Source organism: Limulus polyphemus, unplaced genomic scaffold (assembly GCF_000517525.1).
Source record: "Limulus polyphemus unplaced genomic scaffold, Limulus_polyphemus-2.1.2 Scaffold718, whole genome shotgun sequence".
NCBI classification, from domain to species: Eukaryota; Metazoa; Arthropoda; class Merostomata; order Xiphosura; family Limulidae; genus Limulus; species Limulus polyphemus.
The window spans coordinates 421,202-434,834 of NW_013666328.1; positions in this window are offsets into that span (position 1 = coordinate 421,202).

Below are 13,633 nucleotides of genomic sequence, written 5' to 3' on the forward strand. Positions count from 1 at the left end.
AACTACAACTATGTACCAGTTACTAATCTACTCCTTTTCTAAATGACCAATTGAGTCAAATGCTCGACCAACCACAGTCTCCTTGAACACTAGGGGGACGGGGAATTGACTAATTTACCTCACTGCCAGTGAATTATAATAGCTATGATAGCACAACACCTCCAGTGGAATTTCAATCAACATACAGCTGAGATACTGTTGGTCCTTGAGAAGATCTCAGCCAAACAACGGGAATTTACAAAGGACCTCAACAGCCGAATGTTGTCCTCCTATGAGTACTCTATTCTATATATATTATATGTATATAATAATAAAAGGGCGTACCTGTGGGTCTGTGTGTGTGAGCGCCATAACTTCAAGAGGAAAGAACCTAAAACCTGAAATTTTGAACCCATAATAAGTGGACCCTGAGGGTGTGCACCTGGGTATTACTACTTATCCACGAGCACGCATGCATGCACGTGTGCATCGTTTTATGCGAAAAACCATATAGAAAAGAAGTGGTTCCTTATATTATATATAGAAATCACAGACAGACAGACATGGACATTGTGCGCGCATGCACGTGCGCATCTTTTTAATGAGGGAAATAAGCGAAAAACCACATACAAAAGAAGTGATTCCTTAAGTAAAAACTTCTAATATATAGAAAACCAGTGAGTTTTGGTAACAATGCGTTCCAACAATGGTTTTTATGTTATGTTTGACAGAATACACACACAAACAAACAAATTTTATCCTTTATGCTTTTATAATTAGTTATATTTAATTAAAGATTAGTTTATTCAACTTTTCTGTGTTCCACATTTTAAGTTATAAAAAATTTAACTCAATTTTAGTTTGAATTTTACTTTAGTTTCACAATTCTGAATTAGAATTATATCCTAAACATTCTCTAATTTAATTTCATGGCCATTTTGAGTTTTGTTTAATTGTTATGAATTTCGCGCAAAGCTACACAAGGGCTATCTGCGCTAGCCGTTCCTAATTTAGTAGTGTAAGACTAGAGGGAAGGCAGCTAGTCATCACCACCCACCACTAATTCTTGGGCAACTTGGGATTGACCGTCACATTATATCGAGGGCGAGAATGCTCGGTGGTAGAATTCGAACCCGCGACCTTTAGTTTATGAGTCGAACACCTGGCTATGCCCCTGATGAAGGAGAGTTACCATCTGCATGTACTTCTCGGAAGACGTGAAACGTTTTAGTAAACGATCTAATTTTCAGTTGCTCGAGAGGAGCTGAAGTTTTTCAGAAGTTTTTGGGCTACTCTTTTACCAACGAATAGTGAGATTGACCGTCACTTTATAACGCTCCCACGGCTGAAAGGGCAAGCATGTTTGGTGTAGCGGGGATTCGAACCCGCAACCCGCAGAGTTCGAGTCGAGCGCCATAACCACTTGGCCATGTGGAAAGCTACCCAGCTTTTGTTGATTTACCATATTTAGATTTGCTCCATTTCATTAAATTCTGTCACAATTACTTTGAGTTTTAATTTCAAGTTTGTTTCACTTTATTTTATATTACCATGTTTATTTTGAGTTGATTTTATCCTGAATTTTAGTTTTGCTTTGATATGTCACAAATTAATACAAGTGTTATGCTTTGCTTTATTATTTGAAGTCTAATTCTGATTTATTGTTATTTCGGTTTGGCATGATTCTATTTTGAGTTTATTATTTGTGCTGTGATAAGTTTAATCTCTATGGTGTATTATAAACTGTAACCTGTATTAGGTTTTGAGTTTACTTTGATTTTTGTTTGAATTCATCCTATAGTAACTAGAGTGAGTTTTTGTACTTTTAATTGCTGTGATTTGTTTAATTTTGCTTACTACCTATGTGTCCAATAAAGTTTCCCTAGTGGATTGAATGAAGAATTTAGCGTTAAAAATGCAATATAACAAGTGTGGTTAAAGTTTCTTTTTGTTTGTCTATGAGTAATTAACAAGACATCTTGTTTCTTGTTCGAGGATACGATTATGCAAACCACAACTACATTGGTTAGACACCTAATTTTGACCATCTAAAACTACTTTATTTAGGAGTATTTTCAAACCTTTTTGAACAGTTTTTTGCACTTAATGTTCTGCTTTAATTATTGTCTAAGTTAAAGTTACATGCCTCAATGGTCACTCAGAAGTCTTTGCTACTTCCTTGATTAAGCTTCTTTATCATCCCTCCTCTGAGGTTGGGTCATATCCAAGTGAATAGAAAAATAATGCAAAGTTTGTATGGGTTGAGAGTCAATCCGCATGAATGTATATAGTGAGTATGATCATTAACATAAATCATCTAGGGTTGTGAGGTATCACACTAGGACTTCCGTCTGATTTTAAAATGTGATACAGACATAATCTTTCAAATCTTTGAGAAATTCGTTTTTTTTTGTTGTTTTTTTGCCTTGTTCTAGTCGCCAGAATTAGTTTAACTCAGAACAAGAAGCAGGTTAGCCAGTGCTGTAAAACTACTAATATCGAAGCAATAATATCAACACTTTGTGTAATTAATAAAGGTTTTTGATTCTTTGTTGTACATGCGTAAGTTTCACCTTGCATCTGAATTCATTTTATTCTTCTGTACACTAATGTTTTCGATCCTCCCTATGTTGCAATACGTAATAGTTAGTAACAGGTTCATCTACGACAGCATTTCCCAACCTTTTCACCACCAAGGACCCCCGTGTTTTTTGAAAGATTCCATCTACCCAACAAACTGTTTGTCTTACTAATAATTAACTTGTTTTTCCATTTTTCACTATCAAATAAAAGACATATATAACTGAGTGTGCAATTAAAAGAGCAGCAGAATTAAAAAAACTTACTTGTTAAATGAGATGGTATTATCTTCGCGGACCCCGGGGGACCACAGGTTGGGAATCACTGATCTACAAAAACCTTAAATTTTTTGCTTATGCTGCCATCTGGATCCTCAAGCGTCTGATTGTTGTGGTATTCAGATAATTGTAAGTTTTTTGATTCCCAGTATTAAAATTTTACAGCAGAAAATCTATAGAATTCCTGTAGCTCTTTCACTGCCATGAACACATACATGTCCCCCTCAGCACGTTGAAATTTAATTTTGTAAACTCCATGTAATAAAGAACATTCCATTTCAAATTTTCCAGTTTCAAGTTTCAGATTGGTGTTGAAACATTAAAAGGTGTCTTTTATTTTATTGTCTATCTAAAAACAAACATGGTAATGAAAGAGCGGTACTGAGAGAGTTAAACACTGCTGATAAACTGGTTTCCTATTCCTAAAAATAAGTAGTCAAACAACGATCTATAAGCATAAGGAAGTGAGTTGTTTATGCTAGAACATACAAGAAGTTTCGAGAAAACATTGGTCTGTCTTCTTCGGGTATGGTGAATATGTATACGACTGTGGGATATCACACTAGGGCTCTGGTCTGACTTTAAAATGTGGCACAGATGTAATAATATCTGAAGACAGACCATTGTTCTGTCCAAACGTAGTATTTTCCACCATAAATAAATCCCTTTATTATTCTTTTGTACTAAATACGCTTTTTCACGAAATGAATTTAAGAAAAATAATTCTAAGACCTTTAAATGTTTGGTATATCTATATAAATAGTATATATAATAGTACTGTTCATGTAACTACTTCGCAGGGTGTGGATGGATCTTCAGAAAAATTGGTATGGCCCATGCGGGGGTACATATAAATTTTCAGTTTTGCGGTTTTTATAGGCGTTTTTGCTTTTTTTTTTACACTACTTCGCCTTCTGTGGATCGATCTTCACCAAATTTAGCATGAAGGTTTGTTGGGTCCATGCGGAATTACATGCAAATTTGCGGTTTTACATTTTGTGTTTTGCAGTTTTTATGGTCGTTTATTACAATTACATATAAAAGGGAAGCAACTTTTCATGTCCTAAGATAACCTTTCATTAGTCATGAATTTACAGGGGACAGGTACTCCAGCTAGTATAGTAATGTTTTTTTAGGATTGACTAGTACTGAAATCAACCAATCATATTGAATATTTGTACCCAAAATAAACACCTTCATAGCTCATCGTGATTTTAACTTATTTTATGAAAATTATACGATTTATTCGTGTAATAATGAAGAAAATGGTTGTATGGGTTTCTGTCAGCAGTTCGTCACGTTATTAGATAGCTGATTATTAAATATTTTGTAAGTTTTATATGTGATTATATATATAGAATAACAGTTTGACTGACCTTTTCATTGGAAGTCTGACTTGCTTTAATATTGTGGGAGTCGTCATGTCAGAAAACTATATACATCTTTGAACATTTTTATACATAATTTGCGCAATGATAATATAAGATCGAATTTTTTGTAGGTAACCCCATTCCTTCTGTAACGTGGTGGATGCGATCAGTGCTAGTGGACAACGTTTATGGACTTACTGTGTCCGGGAATGTTCGGAATGATCTGATCTTGGAGAAGCTTTCGCGAGATGATTTCATGGTGGATTTAACCTGTCGGGCATCGAACTCTAATCATACTTCCATGGTTAGTGCGTCTGTCACAATTGACATGAATTGTAAGTATTGATGTTAATCTGATTCAGTTATCCTTGTAAAAGGCTTAACTCTCAGTTATTTGAATATTTATAATTCTAGATTTATATTCAAGCTTTATAGCAATAAATGTTATGGTGAGTCACATTTCTCGTTTGATTAAAATATATCGTAAACACAATGTTACTTAGGATTTTGGTCTAACAAATACATTACAATGAAAGTCTTTCAAAGTCTTACACTAAGCCTCCTGTATACAAGCCATTAAAACAATTTCCAATAGCATGGCTAATGTAGACCTCCATGCACGACAGTGAGCTATTAGTCTTCCGAATTAAAGTAATTTCAACACTTTCGCTTTAACTGGTTAGCCTCAATAGATTTCTTTTTCTCCTAAATTGTTATTGCAATAGTGTCCTATTTAGGAAATAATCTTTTATAAATGCATTAGCATAACTGCATATTCAAAACCTTTATTTAGTAGCTACTTTAACTACAACTGGGTCTAAGTCAGAGAATGATAGTATTTACGTTTTACAGTTGGTGAATGTAAACAAGTAGCCTTAAATACAGTACGGCATTATACTTGTACTATTTACAATTGTGTCGGCTACTGTCTTTATAACATTTTTATTCAAGGAAATTCTATTGGTGATGTGCTCAACAAAAGAGCGAAATGAACCAACTTACTGCAGTCAGTGAACAACTGGATTTGTTTTGCTTTATCCTATAAGAACAGGAAAGTCAAAATCTAAATAACCATATTATGAAAAACAAACAATTCTGTCATTTATTCTGATTAAATGTAATTATTTATTTGTTTAAACAGTAATTTAACATATAGCTAAACCACCAAATGGGCATATTTGCTATGAAACTGTAATCTTATTTTTAAAATTTTACAGTTTTGGTTTAACGAGCAACCAGAATATGGTATTTGTTATGCTTGTAATAAATCATGTGTCATAACAGCACTAAAATGCATTCCTTTTAATTGTAATTTCTTAGTTGTACGCCGAAAGAGATGAGGCCTGGCGACTAAAGTTTTGTGTTATTGCAGCTTAAAAACAAAGGTTTAAATGAAAACAATGTTCAGCTAGTGATATATACGTACATAAATTTCGTTACAAAAGTTATGAAAATAAAAGTTTCTTTTGTGTTTATTCGGCTGTACATAATTTTCAGCACCAGCTGTCGACACTTACTGGTATAATTAAGCACGCATTAGTCAAGCCACAGAGATAAAGAGTATAAGTGGCTAGGGAGGCACACTAAATGGAAAAGAAAAAGTTTTAATCAATATCAACGCCAAAAACAGAGATGTCAATAATAGCAAAGAAGGACAATTTGACTACATGTATATTCCGAATTTTAAATTAAATTATAAAAACATATACTTTCTGCATTTGATAGTTGTGTTTGTTATCTTCTAACTAGACTTGAAGATGATTGGACGTTCGTAAAAATAACTCTTACATTTTTATTTCTGTGGATAAATTTAAGCACACGTTACTAAAAAATAGATCCTACAATTCTAATGAGTATGAGCAGTGTAAACGCACTCGGAAAGGAAACAAATGAAACTATCAAGCTTCAGAAACATGAAAGAATATCTGTGCTGGATGAGATGTTAAAAATGCTGAAAAGTTTTATTCATTGGAACGAATAAACATCTTTCTCGAGTCGTCATCTTTTTAACTGACGTTTTAAAGCTAGCTACTCTTCGCTATAATAAAATAAATTCCAAAGAAACAAAATAATATATTGTGCAGCATAAGCACGCGTTCTGTCATTTATATTTTGTTGAAAACAAAGTGGAGTCATTCAGTGGTGTAACACAGTTAAAATAATAACAAAAAACTTATAGATGTAATTCTAGAAATTTTTTTCAAGTATTTAGTAAACAAAAATTGCTCAGTATTGTAAAAAGCTATTAGGGCGTCAAGAAATTAATGTCGCGTTCTGTACATTTTCATACACCCCCCCCCCAGAAAACGTATATCACGTATAATAGTTAAACGAACTGCCTAAACGTCACGTTAGTGTAGCCTATATAACGTGTAAAGTTTAGTATACTCTAAGCCCTTATAGTAATGGCACACGACGAGATACACAATCGACATGTAATGCTGTTTGAATACAAGAAGGGAAACAACGCCTCTGTAGCCACAAAGTATATCAAAGAAGTTTGTGGAAATGTTTTGAACGTTCGTAAGTGTCAACGATGGTTTAGCAAATTTCGTTCAGGTGGCTTTAGCTTTAAAAACTGTGATGGCAGGTGCCAACATGTTGGAATTTATCTCTGAAGACGCTTATTGAGTCTAACCCAAGGCAACCACCAGTGAGATAGCCCTGAAATTTCATGTCTCTCATGAAACAATACGTAAACATCTAAGGAATGTGGGAAAACACCATAAAGAAGATGTTTGGGTGCCTCATGAACTCTCCGATGATCATCGTTTCCAACGTTGCTTCGTCTCTTCTGGCGCGTAATGCGCGTGAACAGAATTGTCACCGTTGATGAAAAATGGATTATCTATGCGAATATTAAACGCCAAAAAAATGGCTCAGTCCTAGACAAAAACCACTACCGTTCTCAAAACCTGGACTTCATCCGCAGAAAGTGTTGCTTTGCATTTAGTGGGACACCATATGAGTAATTTATTTCGAAATCCTCAATCCACAGCGAACTGTCAATGCAAAGATCTATAGTCAGCAACTGGAACATTTAAATCAAGCCCTTCACTCGTCAATCAGAAAGGTGTTTTTCTTCTCCACGACAATGCACGTCCACATGTGGCACGTTTAACGCAACACAAAATTATGGAGTTGAGTTGAGAAGTTCTCCCTCACCCATCATATTCTCCAGATATGGCACCATCAGATTACCATCTTTTTCGTTTGCTGCAACGCCATCTTAATGGGGAAACGTATGCAAATGTGGAAGGGGTTAAAAAGGACATCGACATGTTTTTTTGTTGTTTTTTTAAGCCAAGTGATTTCGTTAATCAGGGCATTAACAACCTGATTGTAAGATGGAAAAGCATCATCATTAATAAATGTTTTGTTTTGATTTATAAGTTGTTCACGTTTTTCATCTAAAAAAAGCGCCATTAATTTCTTGAGAACCTTGTATTTAAGAATCCTGTAGTGTTTTTAAGATTGTAGAGAAAACTTAAAAATAAACTACTATTAACATTTTTTCTTCGTCAAGCTAAACAGATTTCATGATTGTATGATAACGAATAGCCGAATATATAAAACGAAAAACTTAGTCTTAAACCAAGAAACTTTTTTCGAAATAATATAAAATAATTATTTTCAGAAGTCAAACGTTTCTCTGCAAATTAGTTTCGAATACATTTCTTCATATTGACGCATGTACCTTAACATGGTCTTTTTCAAGTCAAAAGAACTACACTTTTCTATTTAAGTTCACCATTTATTATTAACGTCAGAGTAGCTGCACGTTTTATCAAAGTTCACATGCTCTTATTAAAATCAGAAGAACTTCACTTTAATGTTTCTCTTTAAGTTCATAAGTTGTTATTAAAGTCACAAGAACTGCGCATTATTTGTAAGTTCACATGCTCTTATTAAAGTCACAAGAACTGCGCTTTATCTTTAACTTCACATGCTATTATTAGAGTCACAAGAACTGCACTTTCTTTTTAAGTTCATGAGTTTTTATTAAAGTCACAAGAACTGCACTTTTTTAAGTTCATAAGTTGTTATTAAAGTCACAAGAACTGCGCTTTCTCTTTAAGTTCACATGCTATTATTAAAGTGACAAGAACTGCACTTTCTCTTTAAGTTCACATGCTATTAATAAAGGCACAAGAACTGCAATTTCTTTTTAAGTTCATAAGTTGTTATTAAAGTAACAAGAACTGAGCTTTATTCTTAAGTTCACGAGATTTTATTAAAGTCACAAGAACTGCGTTTTATCTTTAAGTTCACTTGCTATTATTAAAGTCACAAGAACTGCACTTTCTTTTTAAGTTCACGAGTTTTTATTAAAGTCACAAGAACTGTGCTTTCTCTTTAAGTTCACATGCTATTAATAAAGTCACAAGAACTGCACTTTCTTTTTAAATTCATAACTTGTTATTAAAGTCACAAGAACTGTACTTTCTTTTTAAGTTCATAAGTTGTTATTTAAGTTACAAGAACAGCGCTTTATTTTCAAGTTCACGAGTTGTTATTAAAGTCACAAGAACTGCGCTTTATTTTTAAGTTCATAAGTTATTAAAGTCACAAGAACTGCACTTTTTTAAGTTCATAAGTTGTTATTAAAGTCACAATAACTGCGCTTTCTCTTTAAGTTCACATGCTATTATTAAAGTGACAAGAACTGCACTTTCTTTTTAAGTTCATAAGTTGTTATTAAAGTTACAAGAACTGCGCTTTCTCTTTAAGTTCACATGCTATTAATAAAGGCACAAGAACTGCAATTTCTTTTTAAGTTCATAAGTTGTTATTAAAGTCACAAGAACTGTACTTTCTTTTTAAGTTCATAAGTTGTTATTAAAGTTACAAGAACAGCGCTTTATTTTCAAGTTCACGAGTTGTTATCAAAGTCACAAGAACTGCGCTTTATTTGTAAGTTCATAAGTTGTTATGAAATTCACAAGAATTGCACTTTATTTTTAAGTTCATAAGTTGTTATTAAAGTCACAAGAACTGCACTTTCTATTTAAGTTCATGAGTTTTTATTAAAGTCACAAGAACTGCGCTTTATCTTTAAGTTCACATGCTATTATTAAAGTCACAAGAACTGCACTCTCTTTTTAAGTTCATAAGTTGTTATTAAAGTCATAAGAACTGCACTTTCTCTTTAAGTTCACATGCTATGATTAAAGTCAGATGAATTGCACTTTCTTTTTATTATTCGGGTCAGAAGACAAGCACGTACTATTTCAGTTTATATACGGTCAATAAGATTATAAGAATGACAGTTCTTCTACAAGCTCATATATTGCTACTAAACTTAGAAGAAGGCCACTCTCTCTCTTCGGTTTTGAAGTTAAACATTTGTTTTCTCTCTAAGATCATGTATTAATGTCAGTTTGAAAAAATACATTTTTGTCTAAGTTGTTTTTTATAAAATCACAAAAAGATTGGTTGTATCTGATAAATCTCTCATCTCTATAAAATTTACTAGCCTAGAAAATTAGGATTTTTTTCACTTAAACTTTCGATTAGAATGGAATATAGTAATGTAAGAAAATATTAATGGTATCGCTTAAATGATAGATTTTAGCCTATGATGTCTGTCATATGCAATTAAAACTTCCGAATAATATATTAGATATTTTCACTCCGTACTACTTGATATCTCAAGTTCTACATTTTAAAACTAAACCATACTGTAATAAAATACACTACTTAGGGTAAGGTTAGGGTGATGGAATGTTAGTCATTCTCATAGTTAGTAGCCTCTACAATTTCTATACTGATTAATTACCTACTATGTTCGTTTTGCTACATAATAATTACGCAGATTTAAACTAATAATTAATATCTAATTGGAATTTGGTAAATACTACTAATTAATAAAATACCCTTTATACTTAAATTACTAAGTTTAAAATATTAAAACGGTTTATTAAAATAATCTTACTATTTTGTAAACTCACAATACTGTAGACCCTAAAATAACTTAGACTTGTAAGCTTAGTGATTCTCACAATTAGGACTTACTCAATTAGCTTAACTTTAGCAAGATAATTTACCTAGAATTATAACGAGAAACTGAAAATTAGAAAATACATTTTGAATTTTCTTTTTTTCACTTGATGAAAGATACTGTAAAACAACTCGTTACAGAGTTAAATCTCTCATGTCTAGAAAATCCTTTAGTCTACAAAATTAGATACATTTTTCTTTTTATTCTGTTTTTTTTTTTATTATAAACTCTCGATTTAAACGGAATATAGTAATGTAAGGAAAAATATATGATGTCGTTTTCTCTTTTTGCTAGATAATAATTACGCGCGATTTAAACTAATAATTAATAGCTACTAATAAAAAGTAGTAACTAATCAATAAAATACTCGAGCTGAGTATAATGTTAGGGTTGACATAACACACCGCTTTAGCCTTGTTCAAATAAATGTAAGTTTTAAATCTTAGGCTGATATTAGTGTCTCTTGTTCAGATAAACCTCTGACGTCGCTTTATTAGCTTTGTTGAAGATTTCTTTCTTGCACAACAGTTTAAAGTAAACACGGACCTATGAGAATTTGTACATTTCAAGCGTAAATAAATAGTCTCTAAAAACATCAGTTGTATATTCCGATTAGTGAATAATGGCACACAGGCAGCTAGAATCTGAAGGTAGCAAGAAAACTGGGCATTTAATTGACAAAAGTGGATATGAAAGGTGGATCAATAACAAGAAAAAGCTGGTTCAAGATCTAAAAATAATACAAACCTGAACTGTACGCTTAACACAAATAATATAAAATGCACACTGGCAATGAACGCTTATTAACTGAACAAAATAATCATATTTTTAAATCTTGATATGTGCTTCCCGATGGCTCAGCGTAAGTCTGAAAGGTTTATAGCGCTAAAAATCTGGTTTCGATACTTGCAGTGAACAAAGCACAGATAATTCATTATACAACTTTCTGCTTAACAACAAAAAATCCAGAAGATGCATTCCTGTCTGTAGTGATTTGAATATTCATGGGCTTAGTTGTTCTGCGTGGTGACCTGTGAATCGGGAGAAGAGGATCCTGGCCACTTATTGCTGTTTGAGATGGGTATAATGTGGGTTGACACAACACACTACTTTAGCCTTAATGTAGCGGAATAGACCTTTCCGAGTCACCTTATTCATCAATAGTGGCTAGATTCAACAGAATATCTTCATTGGACCTCTTCTTTCATGTCGTATTCATGATGGTGTTGATATGATGTTCCCTCTAGGAATCCATGGTGAATCTCGTCTATGGACAACATATTTTAATCTATCCTCATTTCAAATTTGATTTCTGAACCATTGAACTTGTACATTGAAGAAGCTCCAATCCAACCACTTTGTTCTTATTTTTGCACCATCTTTATCTAAAAAGATATCAGTGCCTCACTTTCTGATGATGCATTGGCCATCTGGGAAATCGCTTGGTGAGATGTCACCTTTCTTTATTCAGAAGACTTGAAAGAGCTCATCGGCACTTCTAAGTCTGTTAAAAACTTTGATCAGAGGACCTACTAATTGTAAGATACAAACCTAAGAACCACAATCGCATTACTGAATTAGTGGCTTTGTGAATATTCTCATTGAACTTACCCTTCCTAATACCTCAGTTTCCTACAGGGAGTAATTACCAAGTCTGACCTCCTTAAAATGTTCGAGGAGGTTTTTTTCCTGAGCAGTGTGACCAAGTTGTTACAGCTTTCAAATGGATATTTGTCTGTGAAAATAGTGTTTATGAACTAGCATGGGTACTGACTGAATTCTTGCTCTTCCTTTCAGATACTCTGAAAACAAGATATGTGAACCGTTTAATGCAGCCATATATTCCTAATTCACATATATAGGTCTCAACTGTCAGATACTTGGACACTTCAAGACTTCCTGTCATAAATACCTTATGTGTGCCCACTGTGATGGTAAGGTCATGACAGTAGTGATTGTCATACTGAGTAACTGTGTGTTAAAAAAGTAATAATTCACACTTGTCATATGGATGATCATGCCCTAGTTGGAAGGATAAAAAGTAGGAAGAGCATATCAAGATGCTGATCACTGGTACTGAGGCACTAAATTTGTAACGTTAAATATTGAAACAAAGTTATACTTTAGTCACACATTGTATATAGTGTAGAGTACAGACATCTGTCTGTAATCACCATTAATGTTATTTTGTCATGCCTGACGGTCTTCACAACTCCCGAGGCACTATATGCTAATAAAACTTTACTTAAATTCCTTGACACTGAGCAACACTAGTGGTAATTTGAGTTTATTCCAACTGATTCCATCCTACACGATTATTCTATGATTTCAACATCGCGCTTTATAATTATCACATGGAAATGTGGACAGTCAGTCTTTTAATTCCATGATTTGGCCACAGAAGTTGTTAGGTCTACTTTGGCAAAACAATGCATCAGTGTTGGGTACAAAGAATAAACTTAAGTAAATTTGCCACCTACATCACTTACACATCTTTATAACAATGCCCGCTTTACTTAATCGAATTACCAAACTTTTAATTATAATCTAGACAAATTTAAGGTCATGTTAGACCTTTCCCATCCTAATTCTTCTCCCTTCAGAAGATGCTTCTACTCCCTTCTCGACTTGTCAGTATTTAATTGTATGAAACAATTATTTTTTTTAAGGTCAGTAAGATATTACAGTATGATGTTTGCAGATTAATTACTGAATTTTGGCGTTCACGACTCTTGGACACTAAATTTCAATATGATGTACCAGGAATTACTAGCACCTGTGGAGAGCGTTTTTCTTGGTATCATATTTCCTCGAGTTAGGCACAGGTCGCAGGCATTCCTATCATTTTTCGTTCTGGCGACCTGGAGGATCCTTTGTATAGAAGGACAGGATTTCGTTATTAAAGTGTGTTCGTGATGGTGTGGTGGTGCATGACAGCCATTATGCCCCATCAACGCTCTTACTACTTCATACGTCATTGGAGACTATTGCTATATATATACATATTCATTGGCTGTATGATGATGGTTTATTTTTGTATCTATCCCATTTGCAAAATATTTATTAGGCAGATCTTTCTGATCTCATAGGTCAACTGTTTCAATTTTTCATATTTGGAGACTAATGGGGATAGCTTGCTCTGAGGTCGTATTGATGCAATTGGGACAAGTAAATCTTGGAACACTTACTCTCAGATACTAATACCTTCCTCTTGAACTGTAGTGCTACGACATTTCCATGCTCAATTTCAAACTTTTACCTTGATCTTTCTCCTTGTCCCCTTCCTTCATTTGCTTGAAAAAATGGGGCCCGGCATGGCCAAGTGGTTAGGGCGCTCGACTCGTAATCTGAGGGTCGCGAGTTCGAATCCCCGTCACACCAAACATGCTCGCCCTTTCAGCCGTGGGGGCATTATACAGTGACGG